The sequence below is a fragment of the Haemaphysalis longicornis genome, unplaced genomic scaffold, assembly GCF_048455015.1.
Source record: "Haemaphysalis longicornis isolate Haplotype H1 unplaced genomic scaffold, Haemaphysalis longicornis Haplotype H1 scaffold_5, whole genome shotgun sequence".
In the NCBI taxonomy this organism is placed as follows: Eukaryota; Metazoa; Arthropoda; class Arachnida; order Ixodida; family Ixodidae; genus Haemaphysalis; species Haemaphysalis longicornis.
In genome coordinates this window covers 117874479-117896703 of record NW_027526385.1, presented here as the reverse complement: position 1 = coordinate 117896703, position 22225 = coordinate 117874479, and the positions used below count along the sequence as shown (strand labels likewise).

At 46.6% G+C, this 22225-nt stretch overlaps 1 long non-coding RNA gene across 1 annotated transcript; it reads left to right on the top strand.

The window, feature by feature from the left end:
* Positions 1–18418: 18418 nt before the first annotated feature.
* On the top strand, positions 18419–21363 carry LOC144138700 (uncharacterized). The gene is made up of 2 exons (XR_013315947.1): positions 18419–19206; positions 20100–21363. It is a non-coding gene; the product is annotated as an uncharacterized LOC144138700 (long non-coding RNA).
* The last annotated feature ends 862 nt before the right edge of the window (positions 21364–22225 follow it).

Genomic DNA, 22225 nt, shown 5'->3' with positions numbered 1-22225 from the left:
TGTTTTTCGTGAATGAATAATACGGGCATGAAGAAAATGGCGTCACAAACAAACAAACGGTTAATAATCATTACAAGGCGAGTAAATCTAGGATAACTCTCCGCCGCGGTGGCTCAAGCCCTCCGCACAAATGTATCAATTCTTACCACCCATGCACAACAGGCAGAAGAAGTGGCCATAGCCCTAGCAATTGCTGAAACCCCTGGAGAGATCCTTATTATGGACTGCCAACAAGCATGCAAAACTTTCTCCAGCGGCTTCGTCTCATTCCCTGCCACACACATTCTGTTGCAGAATCTTCCACAACAACGCGTAAGGATTATTTGACTCCCGCCCATGCCGACGTGCCTGGCAACGAAGCTGCCCATCAGCATGTCCATGATCTGACACACCGGGCTACTCAGGAGTTCGGAGAGTAGTGGCGTGACTGTCCCCTCTTGTGCTACAAGGAAATCACGCAGCACTACGGCCTTTTGCGAACAATGTATCCTCCTCCACACAAAAACCCCACACAAGAACAAGAACGCCACCTTCGATGTATCCAAACCGATACCTTTCCCCACCCAACTAGAGCCCGCATTCCGGCCCCCACCCTCTACTCCTCGCAATGCCGCTTCTGGGAGGCTCCGGGCACTATTTAGCACATTGTGTGGGGCTGCGATAAAAACCCTAAACGGCCTCCTGCCCTTCCCCTCCCCTGAGAATTGGGAGAGGGCACTGCCCAGCTCAGACCCTGATGACCAGCTTCGGCTGGTGAAGAGAGCACAAGAAGCTGAACGGTCTCAAGGGGTCCTAAAATAAGGACTCTCCCCCAAGGCGAAGTTCTCCATAGGGGTTTTATTCCTCCTCCTTAGTGGGTAAGGCATTGTCCTTGTAAGCGCGACGACGCGGGTTCAATTGCAGGCCGCCGCGGCCAATTTTCTGATGACGGCAAAAAACCAAAACGCCCGAGTGTACGAGATTTCGGTGCTGGTTAGCGTATTGTCATTGTCACAAAGGCGATCATTAACACATCGGCCGGTATCACTGCAGCCGTTCACGGGAATGAAGCATTTGGTTTTTACCGCATCGCCGAGTTGTCCTTCCTTGACCCGTCTATCGCGCTGTTTCTGCTGTCTTTACTTATATGTTGCCAAAAAGTTGCTCAGGGTTTCTTAGCGGTAAATTATGAGGACATACATGATGAATGCTGACAGTTTCAAGAGTTCGGAAGAAGCCCCCCTCTACATGCTTTTTTTTTACTAATTGTCTCCACTTATGGCTTGAGGATGGAAGCGGGAGACACAGAGACGTGCGCACACACATACAGACCAAACATGTTTTGTTTAAGTAGTGCAACACAGGCTAGCGTCTCTAAAACCGAGATCACGAACCGCTATTATAACGCAGCTTAGCACAAACTTCCGAGGTAAACCAAATAAGGGCACCAAATGCCTCGGGCTCTTGTTCCGAGCTGAGTTGCCAGCAGTAGGGATTCCTAGCGTCGGTACGGCACTCGCACCTTGTATGAAAGAAATCGTCTCTATGCAGTTGTCTGTAACCGCTGCCACTCATTGGATCGTTATTGCTCTGGAGTAAACAAACTCCGACTTCTGATCACGTCCTTTACATTATTATACTCGTACCTTGTGAACCAAGAGGAATAATCACAACTGCATGTGTTTAACAGGACCGAAAGAGCACTCGAAGAGATTGTCTTATCAAAGACAGGGCTCTCGCTGATATTTAATGCGTGTCCCATATGGTTCCTAATAAAAACACTATTGCTACTATTCTGTTCGCAAATATAAGCCCAGCCACCGTATTCCTGCCACAACTGGAGCTGACATGTTCGGCGCTCACAAAATTGTTATAGGATTGTATAGGCGTCGCAGTACTTTCAAGCAAAGCTTTCTACCTCTATCAGCCAGCGATTCCTCCGTGGCGTGCGGGACACGAAACACCGAACGCGGAGGGGGAGGAAGAGGGCGGTTTTCCCTCCCGGAACAGAGCGTAGATGGCTCGCCGATAGGCCGCTATTACCCAGGGTTCCCCGCGCCCAGCTGCCTTCTCGTGTCTGCTGGTGCATTGGAGGGACGGCTTTGTCTTGTGCATTAGTGACGGTTGTTTTTGTCCTGTTGAGGAGTGCTTCGGGTCCATTGCGCGCTTCCTTCGCACAGATTGATGAACTTGTTGGACAGTACCTCTTGGGTAACCCGGACCCGACCGAATTAGTCGAGCGTACGGCAAAGATACACTAAGGAATTGTTTGCAGGATGGGAAAAAAATGTAGAGAACAGCTACAGACATCTGGCCAAAAAGGACACGCTATCTTTTGCGTATTGCATGCAATGAATAGGGTTCCCTGTTTTAACTTGGCGAATACCGCTTCCGTTGTGTTCTAACAAGTATTAAAAAAGGCAAAAAGAGCAACTTGTTTTGATCAATACCGATTGTAAATGTTCCCTCAGCCTTCTTCAATTCTCAGACTTACTACACTGACTGCGTTCAATCGATATAATAGGGAATCACGAAGTTTACATGCGGAGTTGTTTCGGTGTCTTGTCTTGTGTCGCGCTGTGGTGTATCCCTAAGCTAGCACATCAGGATGGCTAGGTTCCACTGCCTCACCTTTCTAAAGACGCCCCTCTCAGTTTTCTCTAACTTCCGACTCACGACCGAGATACAGCGGCGGCGTCATCTGCCGCTCTCTCCCGGCCGTGGCCGACGTTCCTGTGTTCGCAACGCCGCGCCCGCGAATATCTGGTAACGTCTAACAGAATATTTGGTTTCGCTCTTTTTAGAGCCCCGTGTGGGAATTTAATTGAGTAGCATCGTTAATTTTGGGGAGTGTTGTTTAAAGCTGTGCTTTTGAACCACCTTCACAGCGTAAATTGGAGCCATTTTTTGCGTGGCAAAAAATCTAGCGAAGAAAAAATATAGCTTGCGATTATGATTCTTGGGAGGTGTCGTGAAAAGAGTAACAAAATAGTTTCACATCACTCGCGGGTTGCCTCGCTACAAAGTGAGGCATTTGGCCAAGACTCGCTCTTTCGTGAAACGTTTCTTGAAGTACTCCACTACCTTCACCACCTAGAATAAGAACGTAAAATACCGCTACAAACCTTACGTACAGTGGTATCATTTTCGGCATCCACATCAAATACAGCGGCGCCTTATTGAATTTGTACGTTTGTAGCAGCATCAACGAAGACGAAGACGCCCGAAGCACCACTCTGGGGCTCACTGCGCGGTCATCTTGGCGCGAGCAGTCAGAGCTCCCTGCAAACTTCGGGCGTTCGGCCAGGCATAGCTGCAGCTGGACCGTCAGCAGCTTACGTGTTTTAAATATATGTGTTGTTCTGTGCCTCTGGCTCGGCGTTTTCATTGACTCGTGTTGCTACAGAATTGGTGACTACGGACATCGGACATGGCAGCCGACAATGAAACTGCTTAGGATGCCCACCTCGGAGCCAGCGGTGCAGATGACAGCCATCGAGAATCCTCCGCCGCTCAGGGTGACGTGGCTGCACTTTCGCTGAAGATTCCCCAGTACTGGCATGAAGACCCACACCCGTGCCTCGCCAAGGTAACCAGCCAGTTCGCCATCGCTCGCATCACGCGACAGAGCCAGAATTTCAATCACCTCGTGTCTCCGTTGCCTCCCGAGAACGCAACCGAGCTTCGCGACCTGATCGTTTCACCGCCCGCCCCGTTTGACGCCCTGACGAGTTTACTCATAAAGCGGACGAGAATGTCGGAACAGCGATGGTTGCAGCTTCTACAATCTGAAGAATTCGGTGATCGCAAACCCTCACAGCTACTGCGTCATTGCAACATCTCCTTGGAGAAAAGGAATCCACGTTTGACCAAGCGTTGCTTCGAGAGCTTTATCTTCAACACCTGCCCACTGCCGTCCGCATTGTGCTCGCGACCGGGAGAGGTTTAATCATTTCCCAGCTGGCCCAACTTGGCGAATTTGTAATGGACGTTTCCACTCCTGTCGAACGTCCCGTGTTCAACTTATCACTCCAGGAACGTTCCGGGCCCACTAAAGCAGTACCCACAACGCAGTCTCTGCCGGCGCTTCAGAGCCTGCTTGAGGAATTCCGTTGGCATATCACCAACCGATCAGAACAGATCGCCGATTTCTTAACCCAGCGCCAACACCCTCCCTCGCGCGGCCACTCCTCGGGCTGCCGTTCGCCGTTGCCTTCAAGGCAAGGCTTATGCTGGTATCATCGCCACTTTGGAAAAGTATCGCAGAAGTGTACAACACCGTGAACTTTTCAAGGAAACTCCCTGGCGAACCACTAGAGGCGGCGAGTGGTGTTGGTTGCAAAGTAAGCCGCTTGTTTTTTGTGACCGCAAAACCACCGGACTAAGTTTCCTCGTCGACAGAGGTGCTGAGGTCAGCATCATACCAGCCTCAGCCGTATTTCGCATGCGCAGGCGAACCACAAGCAGCTGACAAGCCGCCAAGTCTCCCATTGCAACTCACTGAGACCAATCGCTGTCACTCAACATTGCCACTTACCGCATTCGGACCACAGGGTACCACCCGATTGGCAACGGGCTTGTTGAGCGTTTTCACTACTCCCTCAAGACTGCACTCAGTGCACAGGCCGACGCTACCCATTGGTCCACCTCTCGTCCGTTGGTTCTGCTGAGCCTTCAGGCTACTTTGAAGCAGGATCTGCACTGCGCGCCCGCAGAGATGGTCTTTGGAGCGGCGCTACGGCTGCCGGGAGAGTTTTTCACTGATTCCGAATCATCAGCATGCCCTGATCCCACCGACTACGTGACCAAACTAGGAGTTTCGTTTCGCTGACTTCGTGCGCCCGCACCACGCTGCAAACAGCGTGCGGATGCACATGTTCCCAGTGAGCTGACAACGTCCCCCTACGTTTTCGTCCGCCGTGACGCCGTGCGAAACCACTTCAGCGCCCGTATGACGGACCCTACCACGTCATTCACCGTGCTGATAAGCAATTCACCGTGGCTTTGGAAGGCAGACACGACCATACTTTTGATGATCGCCTCAAATCAGCGTTCAATTTGGAGCCCCTCTCTGCACAACCAGACGAATCCACCATACAAATTACGAATGGATCACCCTCCCCAGCCACCCCAGTCGCAACAAACAACAAAACCCACACGACGACCTCCAAAAGTATCATTCCGGCTTACTCCACGGCTCCGCCACTAGAGGCGGACCTCCTGTAGCAGCATCAACGAAGACGAAGACGGCGAAGCACCATTCTGGGGTTCACTGCGCGAGCCTCATGGCGTCAGCAGTCAGTGCTCCCAGAAACCTCTAGGCGTTCGGAAAGGCATAGCTGCCGCTGGCCCGTCAGCTGCTGACGTGATCTAAGTATTTATGTTGTTCTGTGGCTTGGCATTTTCATTGCCTCGTGGCGCTAGTGGCAAGGGATCGTTAATTTATTGCCGGCCTTTGCGTAATTCTAGTACGTTGATTACTTCTTAGTCTCCTTTCTCCGTTAGATTCGCCGCCACGCCAATTTCACTGCCTCCTTAAAGCACACTAGCAATGGTTGTGAAAATTTGAAACAGAACAAACAGAGCACAATGGACCGCAGCCCTCTTCGTAAAGGTAGGTGTTCGTTGTACGATTGATAGGGGACACCCGGAACTTAGTACTGCTGTTGAAGGTCACTTATTAATCTCGGCTCAATGGCAGTGTACAAAAACAAACAAACCCCAGTGTTTGAGTTCTCACGGGATGTGTATATATACCTTTCTGTATCTTTCGAGTACTTAGAGCCTCAGCGTAACTAGAGCCTCAAAGGAACTTCTCCTTTTAGCTGCTAAAATGGACACTTTGGAAAGTCAAGACAACAATTAGCTGTCATAGTAAAAATGCACAATATTTGTCGGAGAATTAAAAAGCCAACAAGAAACAAAATTGCGGAGCGCAAAAAAAGAAACTAACAAAGTAAGAAATGTCTGGCTAGGGCACTTTCCTCACGCCGTAACAATAAAAGGTCCAAAAGACAATTCAAAACCCCACGAAATAAGCAACAACATTGCGAAGTGATGTTATCGTGGTCACAATGCACAGTTGGTGATGTTGAGACATTTACGTCTGATATTTATGAAAAAATTTGTTATCAGTAAAAACAGAAGGGGAACAAACTGCAACCCAACCAAACAAACCCTCGGCCATTATTGTGCAACAGTACAGAAAACGTTGAGAAGATGACATTTTTGGTGCTCACAACCAAATGTGTCTGCAAAAACTCAAAATGAAGCGGAAAGCCATTACAAGTTCATTCAGCTGCCGGCAATTTTCTAGATGCCTGTAATGTTACTTCGTGAACCTCCTCGTGTGTCCGATCATTATTGACCTTCGTGATTTGGTGCATGGCGCGCTTTTCGAAGCTGTTTTCGCGGCTTTACTTCCCGGTCAGGCTATGACTGCACTGGTTCTTGGTATGAAATATATCTTTAGGGGAAACGCTCACTATATCAAAGCAAGTGCCTGTTCGGCTGCAATGTCAATTTTTCCTGCTGTGTTGGGCTGAATTTGGGAAAATAAGTTCCGCAACACGTTTAAAAAAATTCAGAAGAGTGAGCCAATTTTAACACTTCCGCAGTACTTGCCATCATTGGCTTTCCTCGTTTTAAACAATGAGACCCCCCCCCCCAGTGGTCAACCGGAGACAGACCTAGCTAGTGGTAGGTTGCATATCGTTAGTCTTTCGTCAGGTTGTTATTTTTGCGCCCCAGAAACGTCCGACGGCAAACTACGCCAGAAGAGGTTGCGAACAAAACTGATTGTCGTCGCAGTAAAAATAACTTTGCTCACGATGATAGCACTTGAAAAGTGTTGTAAATGGGCTAATAAAACGTATTTCCCGGTCTGCTTCGAAATTTGTATAACACGCTGTTTTAGCGGCCATACAAAACATTGCAACTATAAAATCCTCCAACATATAAACAAAGCTTCCAACACCAATAATAATAAAATTGGATCCGACTGTTCGTTTGTACCGACCACATACAAATAAAGAAGCTAAAATGTACACTGCCTGAATGTATCATTCGACAGCAAGGCATTCGGTCAGCTTCAAAGTCAGGTTGATAAGGAAGTGGGATAAAACCACGCCCTGTCCTGATGCCGGGTACGGAATTGGTTAAAGGTATAAAAAGGGTTGACAAATGGCGGCGTACAAAATGTATTTGTACAAATTCATTAGGTGTAACACAATATTCTCGTTAGGTGGCCCCCGGTAGCATAAAAGGCCAATCCCGTTGGATCGGAGAATCTGGCGGCTGAACATTAGGTTTCAACAAACTAACAATGGTTTGAGATGCGTTTAAATATTAGTCTCAATAACATTCTTGCTACACACTAAAACAGAAAGCACAAAAAGCGACATTGCCTCATTAGACCGTACGTCTATTGATACCACAGCATCATCTTCTAGGCATATAAATTGGTCTTCACCGTGAACATGCTGTGAGTGATGCTCAAAACTCCCAAAACAAAATTTTCTCAACTTCCGCGGTAATAGCCTTAGCCTTAGCTGGGTCGTCCCAATTAATAGTCACCGCTCATTGTGTGGTTGAAACTTCACACACATATTTGACATGTGTTTAAATTTATGCAAGCAGGCGAAGGCTGGACCGTGAAATCTCGCAGTGTATGACGAAAGCTCCGGCTTTAAAACTGGGGTCATTGGGGCAGCGGAATCGGTATCCACATCGCACTGTACGCAGAGTACATTTCTTAATCATTGTAAGATTGCAAATACGGAGGAATCAAAAATGGCTTCCAGCTGAACTGCAGAGCATCGGACATAGCTTTTCAAGGCTGTGAACTAAATTATTTCCACCCCGAAATTAGGTGCCTTGTTTCTTTGTCTGAGCTACTCCTGGGTATTTACCTGATTTCCCATATGAGAAGGTACATCAGTAGCTGTAATTGAGTAGCTTTTAATTTTACAGTATAGCTTCCCGCTATCTCAGTCGGTAGAATAGACATTGCACATTAAAGAAAGCGTCCATTGAGCACTTGATCTATTGTTTGCCTCCCGCCAGTAAGCTCCTGAAATAGGGGTAGAAGAAAGTATTTCTGTTACAGAATGTTTGTACTAATTTTGGACAACAAAACTGAGAATTGCCGGGGCACTAATAGTCTTTCAATGGTTCCAGTTAAGCAAAAACAAAAAGCAAACAATAAAAATAATATCAATCGTCTAAAACAGCGCTTGAGGAGTTTTGGTGTTAGTATAGTGCCAGCAGTAAAGACTTATGCTCAGTGTTTAAACACGCCTTAGAGTTTTGCGAAGCCAAATTTATTCCTGCAAAATGGGGATAAGGGAGAGGAAAGCAACTTGAATTACACCTGGCATTACTTGAATTAAACAAGTGCAATTGTTGCGAAAACTTTTTTTAGTAATTCTTAAGACGTAAGCAAGCTAACTGGAACATTAAGGTGTTCGGGAAGACCTTTTCAAGAAAATTGGTTGTGTTGGTTCATATAACTGTGGAACCTTGACGAACAACCAACGTGTACCTGTTTCGTTGACCGTTATCAACAAATAGATCACAAATGCTGTTACGGTTTCACCAAGGCTTTTCTCCTCAACTATTGAAGTTACGGCTAGGTAAGGAGACAATTGTAGTTCCCCCCCGTCTGCACAACATGTCGGCATCGAGCGGTCGTGCAAAGAATCAGGTAACGCTACAACATCGGAGCTGTAATGAACTCCCCCTGCAACTGAATGGGATATGTTTGTACTCAGATCTGCTGTTCCGCTGTGGACACCGGACAGGTTGCATTGGGAGTTTGATGTCCTCGTTTAAACCTCCCGACACCACAATGCACATGTCATCAGTGAGGGTATTGAAAGACTCTGTCGGAAATGTCGCACAGATCTCTCTTCTTGCTGAACAAGAAATGTTTGCTCTCGCCGGCATTTTAAGCGGAAAAACTGCTCTTCATCCGGGAAGAATTCATAGGTACTCGACGCGCTAAAACTTTCGGCGACGAGGGCGGCGGCATCGGCTTTCCTCTTTCACGCCCACTCGCATTTATTTTCGAGCTGACTCTGCTTCAATGCGCGATTTTCTTACTGGGACTAGCAGACATGCGGCTGTGCCATAGTGACTAAACCTGGAAAGACACGACATGTATTTTAGCAGACAAGCATGTAGCTGCTCATTTCCCTCCCGCATCGTAGCCATCCTTTTTCGGTGTAACACATTAACCAAAACTAAACCCGCTTCATCACGAGGACATCACACAAGTCGCAATTAGCCGCAAGACTTCCGCGTTTAGTTTTCCTAAGCAGCTACTGGGCATGTCGTCGGCAGCGGCGTCAAGCTTACCTCTAGAGCATGCACGCACCCCTGCTTTCACCATCCACTCGTGTTCGCATCAACCGGCAACCGGTGGTTGACGCGTCCTCAGCGTGAAATGAAATGGCAAAAAGTACTCTCGGAAATTATTACGCCCAAAAATTACCGTTAGTTAGTACCCGAGAGTCAAACGGCTTTCTCCCTTGTCTGTAACGGTGCGCAGTACATTAGTACTTCTCAATGTCCTGGCGCTCTTTGCCCTCGTTGGCCTTGCGCCATTAAACACGAACCATCATCATCATCAATCCAAATGTCCGTTCGCGTCCATCCATGCGCACACCACCATCAAGCGAAAATCAAGCAAAAGTCGATTTGAGCCGTTAGTTGCAGTTTCATTTCAGGAATAATCAAGCTTCAACTCACGGCTCAAATCGAATGACGGTCGGGGCGGAAATCGGATGTCACTCGGGGCGCAACTTGGATGTCACTTCGGGTCCCCGTACTCCGCACCCTTGTCTTCATTCAAGGAGTAAGGGTACTGCCATTTGTTTAGATTAATAACCAGAATAATTAACATTGCAGAATGGAAGTGCTTTTATTACCGACAATCAGTAAAATGCCGATTGAAGCTTTGATTTACCAGACGAAAGTTGAACCTTTATAAACCGCGCTCAAATAGCATTTACTGAACACAAAACCTAGAGTAATAAGGCTGGTGCACAGGGTGAAATAAAATTGCTTGGTTAAAATTGACACCGTACCATCGCTCGGCCATGCTGCTTCTTTGATCTGAGTTCCTCCTGTTTCTCAAAAAAGTATGCAATAACAAAGAAAAAAGAAACCGGAGTAGGCTGCCCCTGTGAGAGTTCTGTACTTCGGATGTTCGTTATCTAATTTACTCCAGGGTATGTTGTGTCTATTTTAATTATAAAGAACTTACGTGGCTGGAATGGCAACAGAAATAAATCATAACGGCCTTTGCAGTGCTAGGTTGCCTTTCGTATGTATACACTCGCTTTTTTCCGCAGATGTCGGAAAAGATGTCGCAGCACAGGCTCCAACCACGGTACTGGGAGCAAAATGGCCATTTGGTCAGCACATTACTTAGCTTTAGACAATTCCGAGGAAAGCGGTTGCTTTAAAATGTTCTTAACAATGCTTTTTGCTCTTTAATACCAAGGGTTTGGGCTTATAATGATTATATCAATTTAGTCGCAAACTTCAAACGAATTCTAAGTATCTTTTGAAAAGTGGTGAAGCAGGGGTGAACCCCTCAGCTATTTTCCGGCGATATTTACCCAGGCAGCAAAGAAAACGTGGCCAGAATTGGGTTATTTTTGGCCGATGCTTATCCTGTTTGGCCATTGGCAAAGTTTGGACTGCCAGAGAACTTATGTTCTTTGGCATGCATTTGGTCACGGAATACTTGTTGTCTGTTCGGCCAGCCGAGGTCTTTACACCAAAGGCAAACATCTGGCCACAGAGAACATGTTTTTTCATTGGTCACCACAGGTCCGACGACGAACAGCACGCGTCCGGCCACAGATTACTTGTTTTCTTTTTCGCCAGCTGAGGTCGAAAGACGAACTGCAAGCGACTGGCCACGGGGCCGCGTTGTCTCTTTGGCCAGTTTAGGTTCCCAGATGAACGGCAACCATCTGCCCATGGAGTACACGCTTTCTCCATGGCCACCTTACGTCTGATGACGAACAAAGAGTGACTGGTCACGCATTAGTCGTTTCCCATTTGGCCATCGGAAGGCGGAACACGAACGGCAACAGTCTGGCCACGAATTACTTCTTTACTGTTTGGCCAACAAAGGTCCGAAGACGAACGACAAGCATCTGGACGCGGAATACTCGTTTTCTCTGCGGCCACCCATGTAGGAAAGATTTCCGGACAGAGAATTGCGTGTATGTACGCGTGACGACCTCTGGAAGGAGGGGTCACGGTGGACGGGAAATACAAAGGTGCGGGAGAACGAGCCGCTTGTCCGCGGGGACTCCATGGCATGCAGTAGCATGGTATGTAGCTTCGCGAGGGCCTGGCGGTGGCAGTAACCCCTACGGTGAATCTCCCTTTCTGTGAGTCAGCTAATAAAGGCCATTATAGGCAGAAAAATCTCTCCTTTAGTTTATAAGCTCTGATAAAGCAGGTAGGGCGGCTTACATGAGATTTGCTTTAACTGAAATGTTAGTGTGTGGGATGCTAAATTCAACTTCAAACATTTTTTCGTGCCGAAGCTGGCTTAAACAAAATGGTATACCTGAATGCTACATTTACATCACACGACGGTATTAAGTTAGCGCCGCAGAGGCGACGTCAGGGCATTCTTTAAAGTCAAACGAAAAAAAAAACGGCAGTTGTTGCAATTGATCTAACTAGCATTCGTGTGGTGTTTGGAAGCACCGCGCCACTCTGGTTACTTTAGGCATGATACCCATGAATAAAAACAAAAACAGGCAATAAGCATGTAGAAAAGTCATTAATTTTCTTTTTTCCAGCCTACCAAGCACATGCATATGCTCATAGCATACAGCTAAGTGCCCGTGATACACGTGGCGCTACTGATTCACATCAGCCTTTCATTTGAGACATGTGCTGTGTTAATAAATATTCTTAAATTTGCGTCGTAATAACATCATACCCCTACGCCCTGCTAAGCATGACTACATACTTCCCTGTGCCACAATGTCTTGTGACCCAGCTACTTCGCCGAAAACACGATGTTTCGTCATTGGTGAGTGGAACATCCTTGACCCTTCATTTCAGTTATATTTCCTATAGAGTTCAGTACCTGGACAAAAAAAGAACCCTTGGAGGATTCGAAATATGTATTTTACAATAGCTACACGCTATGCTGAGGTTTTACGCTCTATTGTATATTTATATGAGACGCCAATACTCTGAAACGACGTGAGTTATTCATCAAATTGTGGGAACCACTGAAGTTGTGAAGCCCTATATTTCTGGCACCCAGGGTATAAGAACTCTCCTGACATGAACAGACGATAATAAAAGCATTATGAGGTTGCACGCAGGTTGGTAAATCCAAGCTATGCATACGACGATTGTGAATACCTTAATAGTACGAAATCACGTGCTGGGCGCGTCCTGAATTTCGAAATAATGTATTCCGTAGGTGTGATGAAATGCGTATGCGTGTTATAACATGAAGAATCTTTAACCACCAATTCAACTTCCAAAAAATGCACCAAAATCGCCAATTTTTTTAAGCAGTCGTATTCTTCCCCATGCAATTCTGATTCTGAAAATATATTGCATGAATAATTTCTGCATAGAATTAGCACAAAAAATACAAAAGAAAAAAACCTGCTACTGGGGCGGCTTTGCCTCAATGCATGCCATGGTAACAAGTAAAAAACCGTACTGAAAGTAAAAGTAATTATTTGGTACAATCACGGTAACACACAGAAAATTGCACAGACGTTCCTTTGTCCTAACAAAAGCTTTCATGACTAATAGTCGCTCTTTGTGAGGTAGATTTCGAAGCATGGTGTCAAACAATGCCCGACTTGGCAGTCCTCGCACCAGAATCGCGTTTCTTTGCGTGACTTTTTTGATGCATCCTTAGAATGGGCACGTGTGCAGACAACACATCTCTGCGTTGGCTCCTGCTTTTTTGGCGTTGGTGGAATTTTTCTTGGGAAATGTCGGCATTTGAGCCTTGTCAGAGATTAGTCGGATCTGCGACCTGCTCTAGCCAGAGTGTGGAGGCTCTTCTCAAGTACTACCTCCACAAGTCGTACGCGGAAATCCAAATGACTTAGTCGTCCTCCTGACTTCTTGTACAGAGTAAACGCATTGAAGAAAGCTATGTCAACGAAGTGGCGAAATAGTTTCTTGTAGTAGACCTTCTGCCCCTTGCGTAACGATGGATAGTATGACAGGTTTTGGTCCGACCGGTCGACGCCACCCATTGTGTTGTAGTCGAGAGCAATGGTGGGCTTATAACTTGCATGTTCCTGCGGGTGACAACATCTTGCATGGTAGGTGAATGAATGGTGCTGACGAACGTCACAAGCTTCTTGTCTCTCCATTGGAGGGCGAGGCATTTTTCACGTCGAAAGGCGCAAATTTCACCTTTTTTCAAACTCGTGTTTTTGAACGGAGGCATGCCCTTTCTTCCGGGACGAGCTGTTCCATAGACATCGGTTTTCCGCTTGAGAAGAATGTCAGCTAGTTCCGGTGAATTGTAGTAGCTGTCAACCGTCAAGGTGTATCCCTTGTCGAGAAAGGGCTCCATAAGGTCCATCACTACCTTGGTGCCCATGGCTTCATCTCCGGTCACGTCTACTGTCCCCTTGCCAGTGTATACTATCAAATTGCAGATGTAGCCACTTGAAGATTCACACAATAGAAATAATTTCAGGCCAAATCTGGCACATTTCACCGGAAGATACTGCTTCCATGCTAATCTTCCCTTGAAAAGCAGGTGGCTCTCATCAACGGACACATCCTGTTCTGGCACATAGGCATCAAGGAATGACTCGTTCAGCTTTGTGATAACGGGCCATAGCTTCCATACCCGGGTGTGTGGATGAGTAGCTTCATCCATGGTTTTCAAGTTGATGAAATGAAGGCAGCGCATCAACGCGGTAAACCGGTTCCTGCTCATGGCTTTGCTGAACACTGGTGGCTCCAGAACTTGCTTTGTTGACCAGTACATCTCAACTTGAGGTTTGTCGACAATACCCTGCAATGTTATCAGTGCAAGGAAGACCATAATCTCATCGCGGTCTACCGGTTTCCATGTAAAACCCCGGGCAGCAAAGTACGCCACCGCAAACTGGTTTGTTTCCGTGACGGTTGGGTCAATGATATCCCAGTCAAAAAATACATGAAACCAGCCGAGAATGTCATTTTCGTCAGTGGGCTTCCGCACGATTCCGGGCACTGAAGAGAAGGGAAACCGTGGAGGTGCAGGTGGCGGGTTATCGGTGTCCACGCCCTGCCACACACGTGCACTGATCAGTGCGTCACTCTCGTTGTCGTCATCATCGCCGTCGCTCTCGTCGTCTTCTGAAGCAATATCCAGGATAAAGTCCACATCCATGTCACTGTCGGACACAAAATCCATTTCTTCACCAACGCTGCTCTCTTGACTGCTCCAAGAAGCACTTTTTCTTGGCGCGTCGCCGCCACCGGCCTTCCTTTTGCGAAGTGCCATTGTGAAATGGCTATTTCGCGCCTTTCGCGTGGGAAAGGCCCGAAATTCAGTTTTCCATAGACAACTACCACCATCTGGGGTTGAACATGGCAAGCAAAGCAATGTACCACCGTGATACGTCTTTGGTGGCATTGTGAAATGGCTCTTTCACGCCTTTCGCGCGCTAAAGGCACGAAATTCAGTTTTACATAAACAACTACCGCCATCTGGGGTTGAAAATGGCAAACAAAGCAATTGACGACCGTGATACGTCTTTGGTGGCAGAAGGAGCGGAAAATCGGGCCGGACGAGCGTGACTCGTCGTTGGCGTTATTGGTACAAACGTGGGTGACGAGTACAGCTCGGGGTTGGCGGCTAAAGGGTTAAAGGAACGTTACGCGCTGTTTCCCTACAACGTGATAGGATGCTTTCAATTATCGCTTTAATAATCTTGTCCATGTCGTTACCACAAACATATTCTCACACAGGCAACGTATGTATCGCAGCTTTTTTTTTCAAAGTAGCGAATCTAGGGCATTTGAACGCTTTCTTCGCGATTTTGAGTGCCGCCACTTTTACGCAGCCGAGGTGATCAATCTGTTTCCAAAATAAATTATTACGAGAGCATTACGAAGAATTACTTTCTTACAATTTCCTTGTGAGGCTATCATTTGGCCAAGTACTTGAAAAGTATGTTCAATATCGTCAGCGAGAAGCCATCTATAAAGTGAACAACACACCAGTGCAGGTTACTGGTGACACTGCTGAAGGAAGATCCGGCAAGAGGTCGTGTCTTGCCTAAACACAAAAATGTTTGCACCTACGCCTCCGTCACCCCCATCAGGTTTCTCCCACATGCGCGCTACTCTTGCACCGGTCGCTTCCTATTTTTTCACGAACATTTCCGGCCTAGCGGACCTTTGTGGTTACTAAAACGCTTTTGAGCTACTTCTATAGATTTTTCTTACTCGAAAGATAGAAAAAAGAAGCGCAGTTTCTGTGCGGGACTATATGCTTGTTTAAAAACTTAGGCAGGAAGTGAAAGTGTACTGTCACCCGCCGCGATGGCTCAGTGGCTAAGGCGTTAGGCTGCTGAGCACGAGGTCATGGGTTCGATTCCCGGCCACGGCGGCCGCCCCCTCTGATGGGGCGAAAAGCAAAAATGCCCGTGTGTACGAGATTTCGGCGCACAATAAATATCCCCAGGTGGTCAAATTTAATCCGGAGCCCTCCACTACGGCGCGCCTCACCGCCTGCGTTGCGTCGGCTTGTTAAACTTTACAATCAATCAATCTAAAGTCTACTGTCGGCTCAAACGTCAGGCTGAGTGTAACTGAGGAAAGAGGAGGGGTAGGAGATGGAGGATAAGGGCCCTTAGCGAAAAGTAATGCGTTTGAAATACCTACGAGTATGCTTGAAGTGCACTTCAAATATGCCTTGTAATTGTACATGCATTTCAAGTGCATTAAAAATTGCACTTTCTTAATTTTTAATTAATATTGAGAATACATTATTAAAAAATCGGAAAAAATAGAGTGCTTTTAAGTACCCTACAAATTGATTAGGAATGTACTGAACCAAATTAATGCGCGCCTAAAGCATTCAGAATATATTGAAAATGTATTCCTTCCCGCCAGACGATCTAGGTCCAAATGCACTGTAAATATTTAAAAAATGAGCTTACCTAACTACATTTAGAGCAGTACTATGAGTATACTTTAAAAGTGTGCTGAAGCATAGAAATATACTCCGAATATATTCGAAATATATTTCAAATGCATTGTACGTTTGTTGAACGAACATGGTAGAGATACACTCTCAAAGCAGGAGAAATATTTATTGAAAATACATTTTAAATGTATTAAAAAACTTTGCCGAAATACATTTCGAGTACACTAGAGGCGCTGCTTCAGTTGCGGAATATTAAGGTTCTCGTAAAGCATATCTTAAGTGCCGGATAAAATACATCTCAAATGAATAAACGTACTGAGAATTTCTCCTCAATGTTTACTTGTAATAAAAGAAACTGAGGGAGATACTTTCACTTACTGCGCTGTCTAAGGCAGGAATACATATAAGCTCTGTATTAGAGAGAAACTCGGCGTAGAAATATGTAAGCGGCGGTGTTGCGACGTAATCGGCATAGCAAAAACATCTAATTCAACGAGTATATATATGTATGAAAATACTTGCACTTTGCCAGCGTTGTTACGACGGTATCGTTGTGGAGGCTTTGAAAATTTTTTTTTCTGAAAAATATCGGCCTTAGATGGACAACGCTGGCTATGCTTGCGAGGGCCAGCAGCTCGGCGCCTCTCACTGCCGCTCACTACCTCCTCCTTTGTGCCCGGTACCTGGGGGGAGCGCCGCACCCCTCCTTCACGTTTTGTCTGCCCTCGCTGCGTTTCTTTTGCCATTCCTGTCTTGTGGTGTTACATGTTTTCGGACTCCTCAACGCGAGGTCGTCATGCGGACGAAGGCTCTTCTTGGGCGGCGTGTTGGAGCGGCGTTTTTATCAGGATTGCCGTCTAGCCAAGGTAAGCACGATTTACCAGCTATTTGCGCGTACGGTGTCGCACAACAATTAATCGATGTATCTTTGCCTTGCAATCAAAGTGTGTTAACGCCTTTTTTGAAATCCGCACGTGGTTGTTAAGCTTACCTTTACCTGCGAGCAAGCTTTCCTACCGTAACTACTCCGCACAAGGGAAGGTACTCACAAATCAACGACAGCAAGAAAACGTAAAAAATGAATTTTAGTGCTACACTTTTCGCGCCTAATTTTTAGCTCGGGTCTTGCTGAGTGGCCGGGGTACTGTTGCTACGTGTTTTTCTGTAGATAGAGTTATTCCATTGTGAGCTTATTTAGGACTAACACTTGCAATAAACACATAACAGCCGGGAACGTTTTAAAAACAGCCTTTTCACAGAAAGTCCACCATCCATGTTTACGCGTTTGAGAAATTTGCGAAGTGTATTCATGCTGAGCACAAGGTCACGGGTTCGATTCCCAGCCGCGGCGGCCGCTTTTCTGATGGAGGTGTAAAGCAAAAACGCCCGTGTGTACGAGATTTCGCCGCACATTGAAGACCCCCAGCTGGTCAAAATTAATCCGGAGCCTTCCGTCGGCGCGTTAAACCCTACAAACAGAGTGTGAAAGGGGAAGATGTTCCCCGCCTGCACTACATAAGTATCGCACCCTACAAACAATCAAATCAGTGTATTCAGGGACGCAGCTTTTTTTTCTGTTCGCAGTAGCCGCTCACAGCTGCGCATGTTGACAGCAGCCGCTGTACGGGGAAGGAACCCAGTTTGTGGCATACATGCATCCGATTAATATGCGTGCCCGGGCCATACGGCGAGAAGCCGGGTAGCCTTCGCGATTTTTGTGCGTCGCATGTCGCCATTCTGTCAACTAAAGCCATGAAAGAGTTTGTGCCGTCTGTTTGGAAGTGACCAAAATTGTTAAAAGTCACACGCGTAATCTTCGGTGCAAGTGGCTGTAGCGACACTAAGTGCTTCATACTCAGGGACTTAAAATAATTTGTACATCTAAGACAAACTGTATGAGAGTCGCCGCTAAGTTACAATCAGTTTCCGTTCCCAAAACCAAGAACCAGAAAAGGAAGAACGGAGAAGGAAGGGGGGATGCGAGGGGGGCAACCAGTTCTCCCGCACGAGACCCCTCGGTTCACAGAATGGTTCCCCCGGCCGGTTTCGTCTCTTTTTGCTCCTTTGATCGCTCCCCCAAAACTTCGCGAAACTTCAGGACGTTCCACCCTTCCTCCTTTGTGTTTCCTAGCAACTTTCCCCCTCCTTGATGCATTCATTTTGTCGCGCATTCACGAACACGTGCGCGTTTCGAGGGCCCCTTAGACCGCTCGTGGTCGAGTGAGAATTTCAAAAATGTGCCAAAGACACCGCAAAACAGCAAGGGCCGTATTCTGCTGGTCATCCGACGCGCGCCGGAACGATTTCCGGCGCCCTTCCGACGCGGTTGTTTAGAGAGAGGAGAAAGTGGGCTCTCACGATTGGCTCGGAGCGGAAAACGTCAGCCGGCCTACGTCACGCGGCTATATTTTGGCCATTTTTTGGTGACGTCACGTAGCCAAAGGCTCCCGCTCGTTCTCCCGCGACCGGCGGGTGAAATCCGGCGCGGTTAAGAGCGCATCGGATTGTACGATGGCTGCGTATATGACGCCTGTGTTCGCACTTTTGTTGGAGCTGCTGGAGGAGGATCCCGTGCCTGAGCGTCGACTGAGTGACGGCGACTTTCAGCGCCGTTTCCGTGTCAACAAGGGCCCGGCGCGGATGCTGTGCGACGCACTTAACGAGCACGTTAGGCCTCGAGGTGCGACGGGGCTATCTACGGAAGCGAACGTGATGTGCGCTCTGAGGCTCTTCGCTACCGGCAGCTTTCAACAGATTGTCGGTAGCGGTGATACTCTTGGCATGACGCAGCCGTCGGTCAGCCGCAGCATTCACGCCGTTGCCAAGGCGCTGAAATTGGAAGCCCTTATCGGCCATCGAGGTGCAGCGAAGTGTCAACAGATACGAAGGTGCTGTGCGTGCTGTGTCCCTCTTCGCAACTGACAGTTTGCAAAGCGTTTTCTGCCACCATGAAACACTGTCGCACCCCGACGCCAGTCGCAGCGTTCACACTGTGGTGTCGGCACGTACGGAGCTCCGATACACGAGGGTTTTGGATACCCCGGCGACGTAAGCACGGTGTAAGTACTACTTGTTTCTGGCTACGTTTGTTACGGAAGCAAAAAATTGTTTTGCATCGAAGGGAAAAGGAGCGCGATGTCTGAAAAGCAGTCACTGAAATGCGTTTGTTTTGAGCGGTGTGGTGTGGTGGCAGTGATCTCCCATAAATTTCGCAATTGTGCATGATCAAATAGTGTGTCAAAAAAAAAACTTAGCAGATGCATGCATATGTAAATAATCTTTTAACTCTCTGGCCTATGTTCGCTTAAGTGAAATGATATCGAAAAGGTATGTCAATAAATGTAGCTAAAATGAACACGTTCAGAGGTATCGAATAGGGTGGCGTCTTGAAAGAAAAAAAGCTTATAAAGAAAGATAAACAGGTGTATTGTGTTGGTCGTCTAACTGACTTCATAAAGAACCGTGTAATATATGCGTAACGTATATCGCCCTCGCCCCGCCCCCATCGTGTGTCAACTGCTTCGGCGCCTTCACTTCGGCTGAGATGTTTCCCCCTGCTTGACACATAGTGAATAGGTGACAAGTTCAGCTTGTCGGCTCGTTTTAAGGGTTTATCGATTTCGAAATGCGGGGTGGGGAGGGGAGGGGTTGTATTTCGCAGTTGTACCGCATAGATGGGTGGGAGGGCCCTTATCTATAGTTGTAAGTAACCAATTTTCCTCTCAGGTCGCCTGCATGCTCTAATTCCCCTGCTACGCGAAACAGCGACGATTAAAAAAAAGGCACATACAACACGGCGATGTCGTTTGTCGTTGCATGCAGTTGCGGAGTGAATCAGTTCCAAGTAACCTAATTCTTTATATTCTTGCTCTTGTTTATTACCTTTTCCTTTTTTCAAACTGTGTGCTTGTTTAATGCTTTAGTACATATTTGTGTTATGTATTTCTTTCAGGTGTGCGACGCCAGTATGAAGGCCCTGACCGTGACTGCCGACTACAGTGCCTTTGTGTGACTGGCTGTTCACTTTTGCCCGTGACGTGTAAAGCCTGGCGAGTTCTGGGGTTGACGGTGGCCACCTGCTCGAGTCGTGGCTCATGACACCCCCTGCTCGTCGTCCAGGCCCCAGACACCTGAAGAAAAGTACAATGCCGCACATGCTTCGATGTGCTCTGTCGTGAAGTGCAGCATTGCAGTTCTCAAGAGCTGTTTTCCTTGCCTGCAGTAGCACCAGCTTTTCTTCATAGGCCTCTTCTGGCAGCCAACATTGTCAGTGTGTGTTGTGTGGCTGCCTGTTGGAACGACTGACGACAATAGCTGCAGCAGCACCAAGGGACGAGGGCAGTGATACAGACGATGCGGCTGATGAGGTGCCTGCCCCCGACAGGAGCAAGAAGCTCCTGAAGGGCAGGGCAACCAACGCATCTTCAGACAGCTTTGTGGCACTAAACATGTCATTTTAAACTTTCGTTTCTGATTGTGTGTGGTGTGCAATGTTTGTTTTGTCGGGAGAAAATTGTTTTGTTGTTGTTTCATGTAGCATATACTTTGCCCTGACGCGACATTGTTTCCTGTAGAGAAGCTTCTTGACGTTTTGTGTTTGACATGGTTGTGTGAGGACAACAGAGAAAGTTGCTTTGCTTTCGACCACTATATACTATGTCGTGACACGGTGTTGCTTAATCTGGGATAGGCCGTGACTACTGTTTTGATGGGTCGTGAGGCCTTGTTGTGGGTATAGAGACCGGTCAAGATTCTCTTGAGAAAATTCTGTTTATTACACTGTAACCGTCATTCTGCTGTGAAGCAAAGAATGATGATGCATGTACCACAAACAAAAAAAAATAATCAGTATACTGCGGAATCTTCTGGACACAATTAGTTCAATCCAGTCAAGAGTTATATTATGACATAGCACAACCATTGCACGGTGACTTTGTTTGGAAATCTCTGACAGATCATTTTACTTAAGAGAACACGATATGCCAGTATGCATCTCCACTGTTGATACAAAAAGTAAACATGCTTAAAATATTGGAGGCTGTCTCTTAACAAAGAGTTCACTGTCATGGTTTACTCTGACATTCTCATGATAAGTGGAAAAATGGTCACAAAAGTTTCATTTACCCCACCATTGCATGTATTCTAGCACTCAGTGCTTTGATGACTGCTTGCTTAGATTTTTAAAGTGATATTGCGATTTTTTCTTTCATGAAGGACACCTGCTTGTAAAAAATAATTACGATAAGCCAACAGCAGCATCTACAAAGGCGTATTGAATTTTTCCTCAATAAATCAGGGTGTTACAAGTTATGTTGAACTGTTTCCTTTTCCCCTGCATGCAGCAGCACCGTCCAAGAGTAACCAACACTGGGAAAAAATAATCGTGACAAAATCAACTATAGCATTTCTGTAGTACACAGCCTTATTTAAAGTGCACAGAAACCAACGTAACTTCATTGCAAAAATAAAGAAGGGCACATTGATGTTTGTGATGCAATGCCAAAACTGCTTTCTCTACTCCAGCTTGTTAAAGTGCTCATAGTTGGCATCTATTCTTGTTGAGGCCCACAGTACTGGTTGTTTGTTCAGGGCCTTCCACAACCAGCAGCTCTCCAGCTCCAGTGTGCCTGAAAATGTGTTCATTATGAGCTTAACGGCCAAAAAACAATAAGGGGTTGAAAATTTGGTCTCTATCTTAGTTAACGAAGCGTATTGCGGTATACTTTACCTATTTAACCCTGAAGGGTAGAGGCATTAAATAGGAAAATGGAATTACAAAATATGCTAACGTAAGAATACATTGCAGGTGCTCAATTACAAAAATTGCACCTCATTGCACAGTCACTGAGTTGTACCTATGCTTGTAGAAACAAGTGATTATTGTGGATGGAAACAATACCTGCGGGAAGGCGGTTTGATTCTCGGGATGTTTTAAGAAAAAAACTGAGCAAACTACTTCAAGTTGCATGCTTAAGCACCAAATTTGTGGGCGTGGTCGATTTGACGTGATACAGGCTTAGGCTGTTAGAGCAGTTCGTCACGCAGAATAGCATATTAATATAGCTCATGAAACAAAGC